The sequence below is a fragment of the Phyllostomus hastatus genome, unplaced genomic scaffold (assembly GCF_019186645.2).
Source record: "Phyllostomus hastatus isolate PE091 unplaced genomic scaffold, TTU_PhHast_1.1 phas_scaffold_78, whole genome shotgun sequence".
Taxonomy (NCBI): Eukaryota; Metazoa; Chordata; class Mammalia; order Chiroptera; family Phyllostomidae; genus Phyllostomus; species Phyllostomus hastatus.
Genome location: NW_025334041.1, coordinates 103,938,048 through 103,960,632, shown reverse-complemented (window position 1 = coordinate 103,960,632; position 22,585 = coordinate 103,938,048). Strand labels below are relative to the sequence as shown.

Sequence of the window (22,585 nt, the reverse complement as noted above, 5' to 3'; positions counted from 1 at the left end):
GCCGCGCCCCGCCACACTCCTATAGGTCCTTCTCAAGACAGACAGGGCCTTTCCATTTTCCCGCCTTCTCCAGCCCCTCCTCAGCTCGAACACGCAGTGGCCCACCAAGTCTCCGCCCTACCTTCCGTGTGAGCCCCGCCCTTCCGGACAGCCCTTCCTCCTCTACTTGTCTTTCTTGGCGGCCTCCGGCTGGCCCTTCTGTAGGAGGTGGGAGGGGACGGAAAGGGGCAGACCGAGCACCCCTCCAGAAAAGACGAGGGAGGTGGAGCGGGAGGGGAGGGCGGGGCTAATCTCCTAGGCGCCGCGTTGCCATGGCAGCGGGGGCGGAGGGAGCTGAAGGAAGCAGGCGGGAGGGGGATGTGGTGCTGCCCGGGCCGCCACCGCAGCTGCCGCTGCCTTCTCGTTGCCGTGTCTTCCCGGAGGTGGTTGCTGGAAGCTAGCTGCCGGCGGTAGCTGCGGTGCTCTGCCATATTGTGTCTCCCCCTACCCGCCTCTTGCCTCCTCGCTGTGGCGGCTGAGCTGAGGGTGAGTCCGGGGCGGAACGCCGCCCTCCCTGGCCGGCGCCGCCCGGCTTCCGTGCTCTCAGCCCCGGATCGCCGCGCAGCTCCTGGGCACAGAGGCAGCGCGTGTGGCTGGGCCGGGCGTGGGGCCCGGAGGCAGCTGTCCCGTGACGCGCCCGGACATTTTTGTCCTAAGGTTTTGACGCTGGCTAGGGGGTCTCCGCAGCGCGTGGCTTAGATTGTGTGTGGGCTCCAGCGGGGTGTCGAACTGAGGAGAGTGCAGCCCTGTGAGGAGTTCGGAGTTTTTTCCTGAAAGGTATCGACCACCCGGGAGCTGGTGTCGCGCTGAGGAAACTGCGGCGAGCGGTGCCGTCTCTCCCGAAAGGCTCGGAGGACGCTTCGGGCTTGACTCAGGGAGAATCTGCTCTTCGAGGAAGTGTCTGCCCCAAGCCCCCCGGGGAGTCTTTGCAACACCCCCTTCTCTGGCTTGTGGTGGAGTGAGACGTGCGAGCGTGGAGTCCTCGTCGAGCCCCAGGCGGACTCTGGCTGGGCCCGGCCAAGTAGTGTCGGTGAAGGCGCTGGCGCTGGGCGCCGTCAGGAGTGAACTTCGGGCAGCTGCGTGGCGGGGCATTTGGACGGACAAGTTCGGGTCCCGGATGTGGGGGTGGCCGACCCCGACGCCCTCTGGTATCTCCAGCGGGCGCCCTGGGGGCCTCTGAAGGTGGCTGTCTAGGTAGGATGGGAGTTTGCGTTTCAGCGCTGCAATATGGACACTTCCTGTTCGCCTGCTGTCTGGGGGCCGAGGTTACTCTGTTCTTTAGTCCTCCCTCCTGGATGTGAGGTTTGAGGGCGTGCGCGAGGCATTTCAGCCTTCTCAGTTCGCCCCTCGGCAGCGGCAGTGAGTCTGGAACCTGGGAGGGTGGTGGGAGTCAGAGTAAACCAACCCATGTGCTCAGTGCTCGGTCTTACACAACTCCACCCCTTTTACCTTTTAGCCGAAAGCCTCTTCTCACCGCAGCTCACGGTTCTGAGGTATTCCAACTCATTGAGGGCACACTCTCGGGATCTTTTTTGACCCGATTTCAATTTAAAGTCTCTTTAAAGCAGCCTCTGTACTTAGTTTTCTCCTTACAGGAAAAAAGTTATGCAAAGAAATGTCACATGCTTTCTGCTACCCGAACTCCGACATGGGGGAGGAGGGCAGTTGTTTCAGGTTAGTTTACGCTGTTTCTCCTGTCTTCTAATTGTGACAGCCACGTGGCCGTCTGAGTGTAAGAGATTGCCCTAGCGCCACCAGGGCTGAGGCTTCACTAGCAGCCAGGGGCTTTGTAACCGTGCTGTAGCTTTGCATCCACATTTATTTTGGTGTTTTCTGGGTGCGGAAGTGGAAAAAGTTGAACTGGATTTGTCCACATCATAAGACTTAACTTGTTTCCTTGCAGTCCTTGTAAGGTACATATTGACATTTTTGCCCTCCTTTGCTTTTTTGATGATTCTTTTTAAAAATCTCAGCAGTATTAGATACCATTAAAGATTGGTTGGGAATAGAATGGTACATTATGGAGTTTTCCAACTGGGGTTGGGGGGAAATCATTTGAATTTCAAAGCCACTAATGAGAGGTTCTGACATAATCAGAAATAATCACATTCTGGGGGATTTCTTTTTGATAGTTTTATAAAAATCTGTTTATTTTTACCTAAAAGTCGTGACTTGAAATGTATATATTACCATTGAAAATACTTGTTTAGGGATGAAATAAATAGTCGTTTGATTTCTGTAGGTACACTTTTTGAAGCTTTTTGGGAGGAAGGTATTAAAAGATATGAATGCTAACAAATGGATTTTATTTTAAAGGAATGAAGTTTAATTTTTAGACTATGTAAAAATTAAATGTCAAAGATTAAAAATTTAAATATCCAAACTTTTGTAGTGTTTGGAAAATTTTAGAGTTTAAGTACAATCCCTGATTACTAATGCATCATGTTCCATTTTGTGAATACTTTGGTGGATTTGAATTATTTCTATAACATATGTTTTTATTTTGAATTGGTTTTACTTGAAGAGTGATAAACCACAGTAAACATTTAGGATGTGTAGAGAAATTATGGTAAAACTTATTAGAATTTTAATTACACCATAACAATGGTCCTTAATCAATGAGGTTAACAGGTAAAAATATCAGAGAGTCTTTAGTGCAGAAAAGATAATGAGACTGAGAAATGAGCATGTGTGCCCATGCTTAGGTGAGAAAGAAAAGGAAATGAGGTTATGATATACTTATATAAAACAGAAAGCACTGAAAACATACACTGCAAGCTAATTGTTGTATACATTATTAGTTATGGGATCTATCAAGTGAAACTTAAAAATGCCATCCTAACAGTTTATGGCTTAGCCACATGTATGTTGCTTTTAAACTGTTGTTATTTTAATAACTGGGTTTTGCATAAATGCAAAAAGGTCCTCCAAAAACAAAGTTTTGAAAGGCCAATACTTTGCTGATTTATTAGGGAAGATAAGAGGTATAAGATTTGATCCCTATTCTTAGGTTGAAGAGACTAGATTAACACACATGAAAATAAGAGCTTATAATGTGAGAAGATATGGTTAGGAGATAAATTGTACGATGCAGGCAGGTTCTGTAAGAGTTAAGAGGAGAAGAAAACTAGGGGGTTTGAAAAGATACGGGAAGCTTCTTGAAGAAATAAGGCTCTTGCTTTCTAAAGGTCAACCTTTATTTTACTCCCATTAGATTAATCCTCCTGAAGATTATATTGCTCTAATGACCAAAACCCTGTATATGAAACATGAGAACCAAATTTCTTCTGAAGACTTTTCAATCTTTGGTTCCTGTCTTCTTCAATCTTATCTTCCACTAACCTATAGGAACTTTTTATTCATTAGTTCAGCATGGTATACCAATTTTGCTTCTTTTTTACCTTTGCTGATATGACATTTTTCTGTTGAAATACACTTGCACACATCCTCTTAACTACAGAAGATCTACTCAAGGTTGAAGCTTGGTTGAAATTTCGATTGCCTTGAGAGCCTTAGAATAATACAATTTTATACCTGCCTTTATCTCGCCAACCAAAAATCTCTTCCCTAGTAGTATATACTACTTTTCGGCTGTAATATTCTGTACCACCTTGTTTTCATTTATTTAATCAATGTTTTTTCCATACCTACCACGTGGCAGACACTAGGAACTGACGATACAGCTTTGAACAGACAAATTCCCATATCCTTTGTTTTAGTTATCTGTTTAGATTTTATCATCCTAAGAAGATTATAAAGTCAACTACCCAGAAGAGTGTTATCTTCTTAGTGAATATTTGATTATTTTCTGACTAAAGGAAAGGCAGGACTTATCGTATGAGGTGGAAAAATGATAGAAAGGTCTTTCTTTACAAGTGAGGTGGAACAAAAGAATAACCAATTATGGATGGCCTTGAAGACATCACTTCTGAATTTAAATATGGTTTAGTCCCCCAGAAAGATGGCATTTGAGCCTGGGAATGATAATTCCCTTATTTGAGGAAGGTTCATTTAATAGCCATGTACAGGACTAGTTATTAACGGTGGGAATGAAGAGGAGTGGGAAAGAGAGCATTGTACTAACCTATAGGAACTTTAGTTCTAATAACTTTATTAGAGTTATATAGAGTTATTTAGTTCTAAATAACTTTGAGAAGGAGATGTAGAAGGGGAACATCACAAAGAAGATGGTAAGTTTAGTTGAGTGTAAAGTGATGAGAGCTATCAAGGTGAATTTGAACTTTAGTGACTAGAAGTTAAAGGTGTAAGATAGTTCAGTCAATGTAGAGCTGACAGCTAACATTATGAATTTTTGTCGTAGAGTTAGTTAATTGAAATGTTGAGGACTAAGAATGATATTTTAGAAAAGTAGAATTCAAGGGGTATTTGCTTTGTCCATATGTGACTTCATAATTAATACTGTAGGCTTGTATAATACCTATGATATTGTTTTATTAATAACTTTATCTCCACTGTATGAGACTGTTGTCTGTCTTACTGCTAAATATAAAGGGACCAAAAGAGTGTTATCATTTGCTTCCAAGGGATTTTGATTCAAGTATTCCTTCTCTTACTTTAACTTTTTTTAATTTAAAGAATCTTTTTCTTTTAGAATAGTTTACATTTACCAAAAGTACACAGTATATACTCCATCCTGTTTTTCCTGTTAACTTTTTACATTATTCCATGGTACATTAGTCACAACTAAGGAAACAGAATTGCTTGCTACATTACTATTAACTAAACCGCATCATTCAGATTTCACTAGTTTTCCCATAGTGTCCTATTTCTGTTTCAGAATTCCAGTTTCTCATACTTTTCCTATTTTTGATAACTATGATGGTTTTGAGGAGTACTAGTCAAAATGTTATAGAACATCCCTCATTTGAGATATGTTTGATGTTTTCTTCATGATTAGACTGGGGTCATGGGTTTTAGGGAGCAAGACAACAGAGGTGAGCCCTGGCGGATGTGGCTCAGTTGATTGCAGCATTGCCCTTAGAGCAAAAGGTGGTGGGTTTGATTCCCAGTTAGGGCATATACATGGGTTGCTGGTTCAGTTTCCAGTCGGGGTGTGTAGAAGAGGCAGCGAGTCGATGTTTCTCACATCATGTTTCTCTCCCTCTCTGCCTCCCATCCCCCCTCTCTAAAATCATTAAGCGTGCCTTTTTTTTTTTTTAAAGACAACAAAGGTAAAGTGACATTTTATCACATTATATCAAAGGTACATACATACTAACAATATGATAACATTGTATTAACCTTGATCACCTGTTTGAGGTCTTTGTTTGCCAGGTTTCACCCCCAGGCCCACCCATTCCATATTCTGCTCTGGAAGCAAATCACTAAGCACTGCCCATGCCCTAGGCCTTAACCCAATTTTGATTCATATATTTTTTATTTCCCTCAACCTAATTTTCTTTTTAATAAATAAGAATTTAAACTTAGACATCTATTGAGCATCTGTTGTATTTAAGTGCTAAGAATATAGTGGTGAACAAGAGACTTCATTCATTTGTACTCTTCTGGAGCCCACTGGATATAAACATGAAATAGAATTTATCCCCTTACCAATATAGGCTTTAATTTCACTGGCAGTTATAAACATAGTATTACTGTGAGGCCTAAAAGTCTAAGTAAAGCTCTGTAACTAAGTAGTCACTTAGAAGATACGCTGTTATCATAAAGGTTAAATATTATGTACCATAAAAATAACCACCTTTTTGCTACTGAAACAGAGAATGGAAAATTACTTTGATTTTCCCTAAGCTGATGTATTATTGTTGAATTATTTGGACAGTTTAATTATATCAATTATCTTCATATCTAAGAAGGTTTGCAGGTTATATAAGAAAATTCTTGTATTTTCATAGGTATTTAGTACTTTTGCTACTTAAAAGCTTTTTTTTTTTCCCCTGAGAAGTGGTTTGAAAGGTATACTGGGAAAAGAACAGATCCTGAGCTATCTTTTGTGAGAGATATCTTTTGTTTATTTCTTTATGGAAAAGAGAATGAGGTTGTGGGAAATAAAGAACACTAATCAAAATTTTGAAACTAACTTTTTTTGGAGGAAAGTCACTTAATAGAAAAGAGTGATGCCATTCTAACAATGGGAATGTTATTGGGATGTTACTAATACAGCAATACCAATTTTATTGGAGAATAAAACCTGAATAACGACTTGTTGAATAAGGGTTTCAGTTCATTTTTTTTCTAGTTAACTGGGTTAACTACAAAACAATCTTACCTTGAACTCTTACTGATTCTTTTTAAAATGTATTAATACATTTATACATCTCACACTATATTGTACAGACCACTGAGCAAAATTTAATAGTTAAATTACAGTTTTGACACAGTTAATATAAAATTTTAAACTATATTCATAACTTTAGAGGTAGAGAATTGAAGAAGTTGATAACTATATCTTTATAGTTTTTTTCTTTATCTTAAAAGAGGAATCACAGAAAAAAGGAAGAAATTTCTTGTAAATTAAGGTTTTACTGTTCATTTTACCTGTCCTATGCCTTTGTTCAACTCTTCCATCCTTAAAAGTTTAGTTTAAATGCTACCTCCTCTATGCTGATTGAACATCTATTAATAATCACAATAATAATTACTTCTTTTTATTGAGTGCCTACTATGTCCTGTTATGGTATTATACTAGTCATATGAGTATATAATTTAATTTCCATAAAAACCCTAAGGAAGTGTTTTATTCTTATAGATTAAGAAATCGATAATGAGACATTATTCAAATGCAGTGCTGGGTATTTGAACCCAAGTTTGTCAGACTATGAAAATTCATACATTGTTTTTTTATTATTTGTTATTGATTATGCTATTACAGTTATCCCAATTTTTCCCCTGTTGCCCCTCTCCACCCAGCACTCTCCCACTCACTCAGGCCATGCCCACACCATTGGCCATGTCCATGGGTCATGTGTATAAGTTCTTTGGCTACTCCATTTCCTATACTGTACTTTATATCCCATGGCTATTCTGTAACTACCTATTTGTACTTCTTAATCCCCTCACCACTTTTTTCATCCATTGCCCCATACTTCCCTCCCATCTGGCAACCATCAAAATGTTCTTTGTATCCATGATTCTGTTCCTGTTCTTATTTGCTTAGTTTGTTCTGTTAGGTTCAATTGTTGATGGATATGTATTTTTACCATTTTATTGTTCATAGGTTTGACCTTTTTCTTGACTAAGTCCCTTTAACATTAATGGTTTGGTGATAACGAACTCCTTTAGTTTTTTCTTGTCTGAGAAGCACTATCTTGCCCTTTGATTCTAAATGGTATCTTTACTGGGTACAGCAATCTTGGCTGTAGGTCCCTGCTTTTCATGACTTTGAATATTTTTTGCCAGTCCCTTCAGTCTGCAAAGTTTCTTTTGAGAAATCAACTACAGTCTTATGGGGATGCCCCTGTAGGAAACTAAGTGATTTTCTCTTGCTGCTTTTAAGATTATTTATCTTTAACCTTTGGCATTTTAATTGTGATGTGTCTTGGTAATTATGTGGTCCTCTTTGTGTCTATCTTGTTTGGGACTCTCTGTGCTTCCTGGACTTGCATATCTACTTCCTTTTCCAAATTAGGGAAGTTTTCTTTCATTATTTTTTTCAAATAGATTTGCAATTTCTTGCTCATTTTCTTCTCCTTCTGGCACCCCTATGATGTGAATGTTGGACCTCTTGAAGTTGTCCAAGAAGCTGTTTACACTATCCTCATTCTTCTGGATTCTTTTTTCTTCTTGTTTTTATTATTGGTTTTTTGTTTCCTTATATTCCAAATCATTGATTTGAATCTTGGCTTCATCCACTCCACTGTTGTTTCCCTGTAAATTGTTCTTTTTAAAATTAGTGTGGCCTTCATTTCTGACTGAATCTTTTTTATGCTGTTGAGGTCCTCACCACATTTCTTGAGTATCCTTATAACTAGTGTTTTGAACTCTGCATCTGATAGATTTATCTCCATTTTGTTTAGTTCTTTTTTTCTTTTTCTTTTCTTTTTAGTTGAGTCTTCCTATGTCTTAACAACAGGAAAATAAAGTCACCTTGTCCTCAGAATGGGGCTCAGGGTTCATCCTGGTTGTGATACTCTGTTTAGTTCTTTTTCTGGAGTTTTGATCTGTTCTTTCATTTGGGCACTATTTTTTTGTCTCCATGTTTTGGTAGCCTCCCTGTGTTTGTTTCTATGTATTAGGTAGAGCTGCCTTGATTCCATGTTTTGGTAGCATGGTCTAATGTCTTAGGTGTCCTATAGGGTCCAGTGGCACAGCCTTCCCTATTACCCAAGCTGGGTACATGAGGTACACCCACTGTGTGGATTGAGTACACCCTTCTCTTGTAGTTGAGCCTTGATTGCTTTTGGTAGGTCAGTGGGAGGGATTTCCCCGGGCCAGTCAGCTGCAAGGACTGATTATGACCACTGACCACCAATCTCTGCCCTCTGTGGAGGACAAGCTGTGCAGGGGCAGGATGGTGGTGCTCTGATATGGTCTGTAGTTGTTCATTTGGTATGCAGTCTCTGGGATTTCCCAGGTGGTGCAGGACAGGGTAGTACCCACCTGTGTTTTGCCTGGAGCCAGCCTGCATGAACTATAAAGCAGTCTGAGATGGCTGCTACTTATGGTGGGCTTAGAGATTCCCATGTGGAACCAAACTGTAAATCTAAACTGGCTGCTGCTAGTAGTGGGCCTGGGGCTGCTTAGCAAGACGTGTGGGGAATGGGGGCTCACTGAGGCCAGCTTGTTTGATAGGATTTAGGAAATTATGAAGCATGAGCCAAGACCAGCCATTTATGTGGAAAAGTCATGGTTAACAGTTTGGGTGGGATGGAGTCTCTGGGGATCTCTGGAGGGACAAACACTGATGGCCAGGTTGATGGAGTCTCAGATATGGCACCTGCCTGCTGGCTTTGTGGTTCTGTGGCTCTGTGGGGGAGGGTTCAGAAAGGGACAATGTCTTCTGCCTACCCCTGTGTCTGAGAGAAAACTGTCCCCCAGCTCTTGCCCTGATGCCAGACACTTTAGTTCCTCCCTGTATGCCAGTGGTGCCCTTCAACCTGCTACCCTCGTGGTGAAGCTCAGAGAGAGTGAATCTAAGTAAATCTGTATGTTGGTTCTTTAAGAGTAACTACTTGAGACTCCAGAAGTTTCTTTCACCAGCTCATACCTTGCTGTTTTTTTTTGCAGCCAGTAGTTATGGATACTTATCTTCCTGGCACTGGAACGCTGGACTGGAGAGCCTGGTGTGGGGTTAGGACTCCTCACTCCTATGATCTCTCTCCTGAGTTTTTATCCACCACACTTTGGTGTGGTACCAGTGTGTCTTTCCATCTCCACCCCTCCTACCTAACGTTGGGAACCTCCCTGCCTGGTTTCAGAAGCTGTAGCCTCCCCCGCATGGCTAAGGCTGAGTGAGATACCTTGGGACCCTAAGCCACTAAGGAGACAAAGCTTATCTCCCTGGCAGGGACACTGACTCTGCCCCCTTTACTTCACCCTGCTTGGCCCCCAGTGCATGACCAGTTAGCCAATGACAGGTAAGATTCCTCAAGGGAGGGGCAACCTAAGACAGGCATGGTCACAAAGGGGCCCTCAGGGAAGGACTTGGGGAGCTATAGAAAAAGGGGGTGGTGGACCCCCCCCACCCTCAGCTTTCACATAGCCTGAGTCCTCATTCTGTCTGCAAGGAGTCTCCTAATCTCTTGGCTCCCTTACTTTCCCTGACTGACTTAAGCCTGAAACAATGCTGGAAGTAGGTGCAGCCCTGTGCTGGAAAGGGCAGGTTCCCCGAGGAGATCAGACCTAAGAAAGAATGCATAAAATCCTGTGAAACCTGCTTTTGCTAAGAATGCTCTCAATTTTCTGATAAAGGTCCAAGCATGAAATGAGTTTGTTTCCCAAAGTTTTATAGCCTTTTAGGTAACAGACCCTGACTCAAAATAAGCCCTCATAGTTCTTTGTGTGTTATCTATTGTTTGATCCTTACTGCCTGACAGTGATTGATGAGCTTTAGCTGTACTCCTGTGCAAATTGAACCCAATAAAAGCCCATTGAGGAAAAGCTCTTGGTCCTTCTCCTTTGGGAGATAGACCACTTTTCCGTCCCAAGCAGATCACGTCTTGGTAGACTTATTCTCATCTGTGGTGGTGGGGGCCCTGTGGGCAAAGCTCCCCCACACTACCAGTCTAGATGGATCTGGTTTTTTTAATTTTGTAGTTGTTGGACTTCCATTCAACTTGATTTCTCAGGTTCTGAGTGATGGTTCTATATTTTAGTTGTAACTTCGATGTGGTTGTGTGAGGAGGCAAGCTCTATTTACCTTGCTGCCACTGTGACTGGGAGTCAAAAATTCATACTTTGAACTGGAAGCTGATGTCTTTGAAAAATGGATATTTGTCCCCAGAAAGGAGTAGAGGAGAATACAATAAAGGGTCATGGGATTGCCTTTCTGTTGCAAGTACACAAGTGTTAGGTGCTTTGACATTTATTGCCTTAGCTGTTTCCAGTATTAAAAAGCTAACCTGCATTATGTACACTTAGGACTCTTCTTAAATTAGGGAATTAAAATTGAGTTTAACAGCTTCATATTGATTGGTTAGAGTTTTGAGAATTTTGTTTGTTGGTTTTCCTTTATGTAAAGATAATTCAGAGATAGAAAATAATTAGAAAGCTCAATAGGAAATTATGTTTAGAACAAAAATTTAAATAATTTGTACAAGGTGAAGATACTCATTTGACAAATATTAAACGCTTACTACATGTTAGTAATCGGGTGAATGTGAGTAAATAATAGCAGTGTAAGGCATCCTCTTCTAGACATAGATTCATGAGTACTGTGGGAACACAGAGAGTAGGAAGTAACTTTTCCCAAGCAGTGGGATTGGGTGGGGTGGATTTTACAGTCGTGATAGAAGTTTATTATGGTGTATCAGTAATACTTCTTAAGTGGAAAACTGAAATTTAGGAAGTGAAAAGATCACAAAGTAGAATGGAAAATACAGTATTTTGTACTTGAATATTAAATACTTAGTAAATATTTTTAAAATAAATATCATATTTTACTTGAGTTTTTTATATAGTTTGGTAAAAATATCTCTTTTGTTTGGTTGAAGAAAACTTAATGGCATAGTGTAATTTGGGTGTAATTTTCCCTTTGCATTTTTAAGCTAGTTGGCAGCAAGTTAGAGCCAGGTTCTTCTTGCTTGAAGCAATCTGTTTAGGAGTATTGTATCCACTGTTTTTTATTCTCCTTCTCTGTCTTTTATAAAAATTTAGCCTGGATTAAGTATTTTATAAAGTATAGAACTTTATAGTGTTTATAAGGCAGTTTATGTCTATTTCTTTCAAGCTATTGAGACATAAAATTACAGTAAAAAAGGATAGATAAGTGCATTTGGAACATAGTAGGACAAAATCTGAGAGACATAAAATTACAGTAAAAAAGAGGATAGATAAGTGCATTTGGAACATAGAAAAATCTGTAACATCTTTTACAGATTTTTAGAGAAAAATCTGTAAAAGATGTTTGGGTGAGATTTACATAGTGGACTTGTCATTGACTTAGGCCTCAAATATTAGGGCTTTGGCTAAATAGTGGTAGGCGAGGTAGACAATCCAATGTTAGAATAGCAGGAGCAAACATATAAACAGAGAAATGCACAGGAAGTATTTGAATAGGATTAGTCTAGTTTGGACTAACTTCAAGCAGAAGAGCATTCGCTTGAGGATGTAGATATTGAGTCAGATTTATTGATGATAGTATGTACTTTTTTAAAAATTCTTTCTTTTGTATTGATACTTATAAAGCAATCTAGGCAGGATGGCAGCTAGTGTAGTAGTGAAGGGTGTGCGCTTTCATGCTATACTCCCTGAGCTTGTGTCCCAGTTGTGCCACTTCAAGGTTTGTGGTACTGGGCATATCATTTAATTTCTCTATATCTGTTTCCAGATAGAAAATGGACATTAATAATGGCAAGTACCTGGTAGGATTGTTATAAAGACTAAAGGAGTTAGTACTTCTGAAACACTTAAAATAATATATATAAAAAAGTATTAGTTCTCACCTTTATATTAACTATGTGCAAAAGTTAGACACATTCAGGCATGTAGGAAATGTACATGTAGGTCTTACCATGTATATATCTGCAGGGAAAACTAGTAGTATTTGAATTTCAGTTTTTAATAGCATGTAGATTATTGTAGAATGAAAATCCAACCATCTAATTTAATAGACGTCAAAGTTATGTAGTAGCATAGCTAGAACTGAGATGTCAGACAACAAATATTTGAGCAGTAAACAAAACAGATAACCAAATTTGCCTTACGGAGATTTTAGTAAGTCAGGAAAAGATGTGTATCACACCATTCTAGGTGTGATGAGTGTTATCGAAAAGTATAGGATATCACCCTGGCTGGTATAGTTCAGTGGATTGAGCATGGGCCTACAAACCAAAGGCTCGTGGGTTTGATTCCCAGTCAGGGCACATGCCTGGGTTGTAGTCCAGGTCCCCAGTAGGGGGCATGCGGAGGCAACCACACATGATGTCTCTCTCCCTCTCTTTCTCCTTTTCTTCCCTTCTCTAAAAATAAATAAATAAAACTTTTTTTAAAGTACAGGATATTCTAGAAGAATGCAATTTGGGTTACCCTCTAATATGGAATGTAGGAGGAGGTTTCCCTTAAGATTGTAAAGCTGAGATGTGAATGATAGTTAGCCAGGGCTAGGTATAGTGAAGTGTTAGGCAAAAGAAGTAGCATTTGTAAAGGTTCTGGGGGAGGAGAAAGCATGGCCTGTCAGAATCTAAAGTGGGGAGGACAAGGGAAAGAGTGGCAAAAGAGTGGACTGGGAGGTTACAAAGGGGCTAAGTTGTGCAGGGTCTCATATACCATGTCAAGAACTTTGGATTTTGACCTAAGGGTCCCCTAGATATATTGAACAAGAAAAGGACATTGTCTGAGTTGCATTTTATAAGGTACTCTAGTTACATTTTAGAGAACAAATTAAGAGGACCAGGCGTAGATGCAGGGAAACTAGTTTAGGAAGATACTGTCACAGCCACTGTGTGTTTGTGCAGAACACAACCATAGTGGGTACCATTTATGTAGACTACTATTGTGGTTGGTTAGATGAGAGATGATGTTAACCTGGACTATAGCTGTGACCATGAAAATGGAGAGAGGGATGGGCAGATTTAAGATATAATTACCCCAAAATCTATCTCCAGACCAGACATATCTCCTAACTTTTGATCACATCTATCCCAAATGCCTCCTTACTTGAATATCTCATAAGCATCTCAAACTTACCAGATCAAAACAACAACAACAAAAGGAATAAAAACCCATGACAAACATTGATCTACCTCCAAGAAAAAACCAGGCACTATCCCTTTCAATATTCTTTATATTATCAAATGGAACTAACATCCACTCTCTTGCTGATTCTGTCTCCTCATTGTGAAAACTAGACTACTTAGCTGTACATAGCTGCAGTTAATATGGGTACTTAGACTTTAGGTTATATGACATGTGAGTTTATTTAGAAACTTGAGAGTTTGTTAGGGTGAAGTGTTATTTTCTAAAATGCTCTGGGGGTCTATTTATAGCAGAAATGTCTTTAATAATTTTTAGTATAAAAATGTTTTACTTTAGTATTTACTTTAGTACAAGTGTACTTATAAGGTTAGCTTAGCCCTATTCAAAATGGACTTAATTTTGCCCAGACCAGTGTGGCTCAGTTGATTGGTGCATTGTACTGTAACTGAAGGGTTGTGGGTTTAATTCCTGGTCAGGGCACATGCCTACCTAGGTTGTGCGTTCACCCCCACGTCTGGCAAATATGGGAAGGCAACCAATTGATGTTTCTCTCCTCCCCTTCCTCTCTCTCTAAAAAAGCAATGAAAAAAAGTCCTCACGTGAGGATTAAAAATTATAATAAAAATAAAGTAAAATGGACTTAATTCTGTGTTAAATTAATCATGCTTTTGTGTTGTTTTGGGAATTACGTATAAAATCAGCACATTAGAAAAAAAAATCAGTACATTAAATCAACCAGGATAGTTTTATTATACTCAGTTTTACTCTTGCTTTCCAAATTTGACACCAGGGGCTTATTGGGAAGATACCAGTTTATGCCTTTAATAAATGTATTTCTGATCATGAGTGTGCTTTTTAAAAATGATTATTTTCAGTGAGAAATTTACTCCATGGCTGACTAATTATGGCTTACATTTAAAGTATTGAAAATCATCTTAAAATCTCGACAACAAAGAATACCAGCTGTCTGTATTCAAATGGTAACCAAATTTACCTTTGTAATTGGGGACATTAGCTCTCTTGACTTCCAGGTTTCTGTAACTTTGTTTCTCTCCACATTACTTTTCAAGCGCAGTACAGGACCATCAAAGAATGACAGTGCTGATTGGCTAACTGATCACTATATGGTTTGTTGCACAGGTGATATTACTTCTAATTCCATTAGTGATTATTATTATTATTTTTTATTTCTGTGTGATCAGTTTTTTCAGCCTTCAGCATATTTTTGCTTGGACCCCACACTGATTGCTATTCAAAGTTTGAGAAGATGAGTTTCTAAAAGTAGATTATTCTTAGAGCTACTTGTGCTTCTTCATAGTGCTTCTTTTCTATCATTATATTTAATAACATGTAAGGTAATTAAGTATGATATTTTAGATACTGATAGCTTACAAGTTATTGTGTCATCTACTTTTTAAACATATATTAGACATAGCTATTTACTAGAGAAAACAGTTTTCACTCAATTTAGATTTGACTACTGCTTTTTAACTTACTGTGTGAAAGGCAGGGTTTTGTGCTAGAGACTCATTGTAAAGGGAAGTGTTTGGTTTTTATGCAGAAAACATGAGGTTTGTTACTGTTTAGAAGCCAATGTGTTCATTTTTTAACTTACAAAGCTATTGCTTCATTTTAACTTCCCCTAGAAACTGATGAACAGTTGAGTTTTTGTTTTTTTTTAGGCAAGTGCTGCAACAATGTATAGGGTAACTCTATACTGTGTACAAATAGTACACAATTTTCTAGATAGAAGTGGCATTTGAGCCATGGTTTACACAGTGTATCTGGGCAAGTTAGGATAGGGGAAAAGTGGCTTCAGTGGAAGGTTACCACAACAGATGTTTTTCGCCCCAGATTTTAGTATTTTCTCCTTTTAGCATGAGTTGGAGAAAGGCTTCCCCCCACCCCACTCATTTTACTTTCTTTTTTAAAAATCCTATTTGAGAAACAGTTTTTCTATGAGACATCTTTGACCCTTTTGTATTCTGCTCCCCACCCCCCTTTCTGGACTAGAAAATGCAGCTGCACACATTTTTTGTTTAGAGACAATGGATCACATGCTGTGTCACCTAAATCTATGACGAAGAGGCAGTTTTATTCCTAAGAGACCATAATGCTTCTGTTGTCCTGGATACATGACATCATGTAGCATTATAATCAAACATACGTCTTTTTGCAGTACATTTGGGATTTGAATCTACCCTCTAATCTCAGTATTGGACTTTATGGGAGGGGCAGTACTTATAATCAAGAATCTTAATAAAAACAAAGCATGTATTGTTAATTCAATAGGAAAAGTTGTGATTTCCTTCCATTTTTATGTCTTTTTTTTCTTACTGAAGGTTACCAAAGTTAACAGATATTTTAAGTTAATAGAATATCTTTAAAGGTATAGCATTTCTTAGGTTTATTACACAATGCCTTGCAAATATTATGTGCTCAATAAATGTTACATTTTGTTTTTGCTAACAATGTAAATTTTTTTTCTTTTCTATTGAATTGGGATGACATTGGTTAATAAAATTACATAGGTTTCAGGTGTACAATTCTATAATACGTCATCTGGATATTATATTGTGAGTACACAACCCTAAGTCAAGTCTTCTATCACCATTTACCCTCCCATACCCTCTTCTACCCTCTCCCATCCCCCTTTCCCTTTGATAATCACTGTACTGTTGCCTGTGTCTGTGAGATTTTTTGTTTGTTTGTTTTTTGCTTAATCCTTTCATATTTTTCACCCAATGTGACAAATTAATGAGAAGAAAATTTTTTTAAATGAATAACTCACAAGATTTAGAAAATTCTTAGTAGCTGTAAACTGCTAAAATATTTTATGTTGAGCTTATTATAATAAGCTTTTTATACTGTTGAATAAATATGGGAAATATTTACTACATTTAGTGGCTTCCAGTCTTGAGAAATGGTACCTTATTGTAATTAACAAATAAAAACAGTTCATTCCTAAGAAGATTGGAGGTGAGGAAAGGAGAGGGAAATTCAGTGGAAATTTCTCTTATGTATAGTATGTGTTAATCAGGTGCAGTGCTTAGATTACAGGAAAGAAATCAGGTAATTGCCAGGTAGTTTTAATATTAGTGCACAAACATTTGATATTTCTGTGGCATGCCATTGCTCTCTCATAGATTTTTTTTCTAAGAAAAACATTGTTTAGTGATCTGAGTGAAGTGAATGCCTATTCCCCTTTGCAAGGATGTCTTAGCCCAAATCAAATGACTTTTAATATTAGTTAATTTAAAGTGATTGGATGGGAAAGTCCAAATTTGAGGTGGGAGGTCTAGTCTCTGGTTGCTCTTTTGACATTTATAAGATTGTTTTACTTACCGATGACATTAAGCTCTTGGTGGGAAGTAAAATGGCAAGTCAATAAGAATAAAATCTCCAAATGTCTTAAGACCATGTAAAATGACAGAATTGGCAGTTGGAAATGCATTTAATTAAATATAACCCCCCAAAATCATGATCATTTGTCACATGCCTCAGAAATTCACATTTTAAAGTATAGTGAAATGTATAGTGAAAAAGTATAAAGTAAGTATAATGAAACTGAGTTTAAGTAGGAAGCTGGACCAATAGGGTGAAAAGGATGAGAAACAACTTCATCTATTAAGTCAGATGCTGCCATATATAGGTCTTGGTTAATCATCCCTTAAGCATGGTACTGACTGCAAGTCTTCAGGGCTTCTCGGTACCATTGCTCAAGTGTTGGTTTCATCTTCTTCTCAATTCTAGTATAACATAACAGGTGATATGGTTCTTTTTCATACCAGTATAGTAAAAGTTTTTTAGAAACAGCAAAATTGATTTTCCTTATTACTCTTTCCAGGTAATGAGGAAAGAAATATTTAGTGGTGCAAGAAAAAAAGTAAATTGGAATAAATTTGCTTTGGATATCAAAAATTGACTATCATTTTATTTTGATCTGAGTCCATTTTTAGTGTTATTTTTTATTTTCTAATAAGAACTCTTAGTGTAATGGATTAAATGTAAATTTTTAACAGTTAAAAATCTTGCAAATAACAGATTTAGGGCTCTGACAATTATATGTGTAAGATAATGCAAGAAAAATGTAACATGAAAAGATTTGATAATACGATTTGAAAAGCAATTTTTAAAAGTATTAAACATCATTAATAGAACTGAGTTAATTGAAATTATTTCTTATGTGCTATGGTGCTGTGTTACTTAGTAAAGTGTACACTAAAAAACTTATATTCATGAGAATTGTTGGACTGAGAGCTTGAGTTCTTGTCATTAAATTTTATGTTCATGAACTCATATTTTTAAAGTATTATAGATGTATGCTGAAGTTTACAATATAAATAATATCTTGAAAGTAGGGAAAATTATCATTTTGAATATTTTAACTTGAAAAGAATTTTGTAACAAGATAGATTTTGAATTAGTTGAATATAAATGAATGTAACTACATATGCTGGTATTTCTGTCCTGTTTTGATTATAGCATATTTGCCATGCATATAATTAGCATTATATATAGCATTATCTTTTCTTTTTGTTATTGACAATGTCATTACTAATGAAAACTAAACATTTCTTATTTCAGAGGTAGTATAGTTATTTTCATTTGTGTGTGTGTGTGTGTGTGTGTGTGTATGTGAATGTTATCCGCCAGAGCTGTTAATGAAGGAATTTAGAGGGGGAGGGGTGCACTAGATAATAAAATACTAAGAAATGTTCCAAAAGTTTATATGATTTAAGTGCTTTTATATTATTTAAATTAGAAAGATTTGAAAGATTCTGTCATGTTGCATGATTGGGTAAGATACTGACATAACCTAACAAATAAAGTTCATAGGCACAAATAGAATAAGGAAGTGAAAATTGTATCATAAAAAAATGATGAAACTGATTGCAGCACTCTTCTGAGAAGGCCTAATTTCAGTTGATTGTTTTGTCAGTGGGTGTCATTGGTCATGAAGGGGATCCATCCTTAACACTGGAATTTTTTTCTAATTTTCAAACTTCAAAACAAAGTATTATTACTGATTTTGTACCATATTTTTTATTCGAAGATATAACATTTATAAATCTATTACTTTAAAAAGAAAGCTAGAGATAATTTAAAGAATTAATAACATTAATAATCACTGTCTTCATAGCTAGTTGTGGGGGCCTCCGCCCTCAGGGCCCCCGCCACCACAGATGAGAATAAGTCTACCAAGATGTGATCTGCTTGGGGAGGAAAGGTGGTCAATCTCCCAAAGGAGAAGGACCAAGAGCCTTTTCCTCAATGGGCTTTTATTGGGTTCATTTGCATAGGAATACAGGGTGTATATGGAAAGCTCATCAATCATTGTCAGGCAGTAAGGATCAAACAATAGATAACATACAAAGAACTATGAGGGCTTATTTTGAGTAAGGGTCAGATAGCTAAAGGGCCATAAAACTTTGGGGAAACAGCTAATTTCATGCTTGGACCCTTATCATTTAAATTGAGGGTATTGGCAAAACAGGTTTCACAAGGTTTTATGCATTCTTTCTTAGGTCTGATCTCCTCGGGGAACCTGCCCTTTCCAGCACAGGGCTGCACCTACCTCCAGCATTGTTTCAGGCTTAAGTCAGTCAGGGAAAGTAAGGGAGCCAAGAGATTAGGAGACTCCTTGCAGACAGAATGAGGACTCAGGCTATGTGAAAGCTGAGGGTGGGGGGGGGTCCACCACCCCCCTTTTTCTATAGCTCCCCAAGTCCTTCCCTGAGGGCCCCTTTGTGACCATGCCTGTCTTAGGTTGCCCCTCCCTTGAGGAATCTTACCTGTCATTGGCTAACTGGTCATGCACTGGGGGCCAAGCAGGGTGAAGTAAAGGGGGCAGAGTCAGTGTCCCTGCCAGGGAGATAAGCTTTGTCTCCTTAGTGGCTTAGGGTCCCAAGGTATCTCACTCAGCCTTAACCCTGGGGGGGTTATAGCTTCTGAAATCAGGCAGGGCGGTTCCCAACAACTAGTATTTATTGTATACTTTACCTCCATTCTAAGTGCTTTATATTTATTCTCATTTAATTTGTACTAACAATCTTATGAAAGTAGGTACTATTAGAATTCTAAATTGGAAAGTAGATACTATTAGAATCCTACTGAGTGGTAGATGGGATTTGAAGCAGTAATTTCTTCACAGCTAATGCTCTTAACCATCTGCTTCACTACATCCAGATGTGATTATAACATCGAGTAGTGATTTAGATTTTATTTTTTTTATAATATGAAATCCTTTTTTTTAAAAAAAAAATTATTTATTTATTTTTGGAGATGGGGGAAAGAAGGGAGAAAGAGAAGAAAAACATCAGTTGATTGCCTCTTGCATGCCCCCAGCTGGGGACCTGGCCTGCAACCCAGGCATGTGCCCTGACCAGGGAATTGAACCAGTGACCTTTCAGTCCACAGGCCAGCACTCAATTCACTGAGCCATATCAGCCAGGGCAATAATATGAAATTCTTTATAAGTTCAAATATACTGCCTCCTCAAGTTTTTGTTTAATATCTCCTAGTATTAGATATCATATTTTTCCATGTATAATATGCACTTTTTTGCCCAAATATGTGAGGGAAAAAATAAGGGTGTGCATTATACATGGGTGGTACCCAAAATCCCTTGTATCTGTTCTTGTGTTTTGTAATTATTTGTTACATAAAATTTCTTTTTTTTTTAAGATTTTATTTATTTATTTTTGGAGAGGGAAGGGAGGGAGATAGAGAGAGAGAAACATCAATGTGTGGTTGCTGGGGGTTATGGCCTGCAACCCAGGAATGTACCCTGGCTGGGAATCGAACCAAGCGACACTTTGGTTCACAAGCCTGCGCTCAATCCACTGAGCTACGCCAGCCAGGGTAAAATTTCTTATATCATAATATGTTAAAAAATAAATGCTAAAGTTTTTTTATAATACAAAAAACAAGTATCTAAATGTAAATAAATAAAAAATTGAATTAAAAAATTAAAATGAAGGATTTTTTTCCTGAAAGGTAGGGCCAAAAACGTAGGTATGCATTATACATGGGAGCACATCATACATGGCAAAATACAGTATATTCTTTCTCAAGAAAAAAGGTTTCCATTTTAGTTGTACACTATTTCATTATGGAATCTAACAACTATGACAACAAAGCCATTAGTTTAGTAGAAGAGGTGTCTTCTTGAAATTTATTAGAAAAGGACCAGGAGAGGTTATTCTGAATAGTATACTTCTCTTTCTCTATCTTTTATCTACATTGCTAGCTGAAGAGACATTGTAATCATAATCTAATGTGGCTAATACGTTGGCTTTGGAATGTATTTTAAATTTCTGTATACATTTAGGTCCTTCTGACATTTTAGAATTCATAATATATTTCCTGCCTATCAGGAGCTTACTTATTCTGTATCTTCCACTATTAAACCATGAATAGATAAAAAGAGATTCCTAAGTAGCTAGGAGAAAAGTTACAAAGTTTACGCATTAAATTTATGTACTTAAGGTGAACTTGTTACCCTTATCCAGTCTTACTGTGATCTGCTTTCCTAATAAATTTATAGGAAATAATGGTTGTACAGATATAGCAAATAAGGGTTGTATAATTCCATCCCCATGATTTAAAAATCAAAAATGCTCTGAAAACCATTTTATTTATTGGTGAAACATGATCTGAACTGATGTAAGACTATTGATGTTCTTTATTTAGTTACCTTTTAGTGTGAACATACGTTTTGCTGCAGAAATATGAACATGTTTATTATGGGGTGCTGCCTCAGACTTCACTGTCACATCATGTAACCCTCTTTTGCATTGTAGTTCCTTTCTAAAATCCAAATACTCTGAATTCTGAAGTGTAATCAAAGATTTTAGATAAGGGGTCATATACCCATATAATCAGGTACAGTGACTACAGTACAAATGAGGACTAGGATATAGAACTAAGAAGATTAATTCAGTAACTAAAGCATAGCAATTTTTCTCAACTTGAATTATGTGGGTCCCTTATGTAGAAAAAATAAATTATAGATCCCATTTTGAGAAACACTGACTTTAATTCCTCCACTAGTTTTTTTTTTTATTATTATTTTTGTATCCTTACCTGAGGACATGTTTAAAGGGGGAAGGAGGGAAAGAGGGAGAGAAACATCAATGTGAGAGTTGCCTTTCACAGGTGCCCTGACCAGGACCAAACTGGCAACCCAGGCATGCGTCCTGACCTTTTGATTTATGGGACGATGATCCAACTAACTGAACCACACCACCTGGGTCCTCAAGTAGTTTTAAGTCTTTTAATTTTTATCTTTGAAATGGTAAAATAGGCCCTGGCCGGATAGCTCAGTTGGTTAGAGTGTCATACTGATATGCTAAGGTTGCAAGTTCAATCCCCTGTCATGGCCCATGTAAGAATCTACCAGTGAATGCGTTAATAAGTGAAACAAGAAATCAATGATTCCTTCTCTCTTTCCCTCTCTCCCCACCTACTCCCCAATTCCCCTCTCTCTAAAATCAGTAAATAAAAATTTAACAAAGAAAATGGTCAAATGCATTTTTATACTATTATTGAATGAAAGCAAAAAACGAAAATTATAGGACTTGGGATCCCTGGAATAAATATATCCTTGGGGCATCCTAATTTGGGAAACACTGATAAAGTGGACAATAGTCCTGTATACTTCAGTAGCTCCTATAAGTATTACTCTTTATCAAGTCTTGGTGGATAATGATGCACCTGAATCATAGTTAAGGGGTTAAAATATCTTTACTGCATTTATGGAGCATGGTGTTTTAAAGGGATGAAAGCACCCTCTTTAAAAATCTGCACCGAGTTTTTGATAACCATCTTCAACCTCCAAGGAAATGTTCTCTACCTAATTCCAGCTGGAAGTCACTCTCATAATGAGCAACTCCTTACAGACATAAGTACTTTAAGTCAAATTCCTCAAGTGTGCTGAGGCCAAAGAAACTTAAGAACACATGCTCTAACATAGAGGATAATGCACGTTAGAGATGTTGCCATCAGAAAGCAATGTAAATATCTGTTTTCAGCAGCATGGTGAACTAAATACCTGGACAGCCTTTCTGCTGAAAACAACCTAAAATACTGGATAAAAATGCATCAATGGTCTGACACAAAAGTGAAGAATATTTAGCCCAACCACTAATTGAAACCCTAGTGAGGTAAGCTGAATGCTGAAACTGGCTATTGCCTTGAGGGTATTTACCAA

At 38.0% G+C, this 22,585-nt stretch overlaps 1 protein-coding gene across 5 annotated transcripts in view; it reads left to right on the top strand.

The window, feature by feature from the left end:
* Positions 1–299: 299 nt before the first annotated feature.
* Positions 300–22,585, top strand: part of FOXN2 (forkhead box N2) — a 54,076-nt gene continuing 31,790 nt past the window's right edge. For 2 of the 5 annotated variants that reach the window (XM_045827627.1, XM_045827631.1), the window contains exon 1: positions 300–525. The gene's annotated coding sequence lies outside the window, so the exon portion shown is untranslated. Of the gene's footprint in view, positions 526–580; positions 1,234–1,634; positions 1,714–22,585 lie in introns of those variants that run through there. The other 3 variants (XM_045827628.1, XM_045827629.1, XM_045827630.1) reach the window with 2 other exon arrangements.